Genomic DNA, 239 nt, shown 5'->3' with positions numbered 1-239 from the left:
TTCATTCGAGCAAAAGATCAAAAAACACTTGAAACAAAGAAATCTCTCACTAGAAACCTCTCCCCGAAGTTCTCTTCATTTCTTAGTTTAGAACTTTAATTTCAAGTAAGTTTGTAGTTTTAGTTTAGAATTCAATAGGAGAAAATGAGAAGGCAAATGAGTTGCAAAAAAATTAATTTTGTACTTTCATTTGGAACTCAAAAGCATCCAATCCTTGGATGGATAGCTCATGCTCCTAA

This window comes from Lupinus angustifolius, chromosome LG04, assembly GCF_001865875.1.
Source record: "Lupinus angustifolius cultivar Tanjil chromosome LG04, LupAngTanjil_v1.0, whole genome shotgun sequence".
Lineage (NCBI taxonomy): Eukaryota > Viridiplantae > Streptophyta > Magnoliopsida > Fabales > Fabaceae > Lupinus > Lupinus angustifolius.
This window is presented reverse-complemented; position numbering follows the sequence as displayed.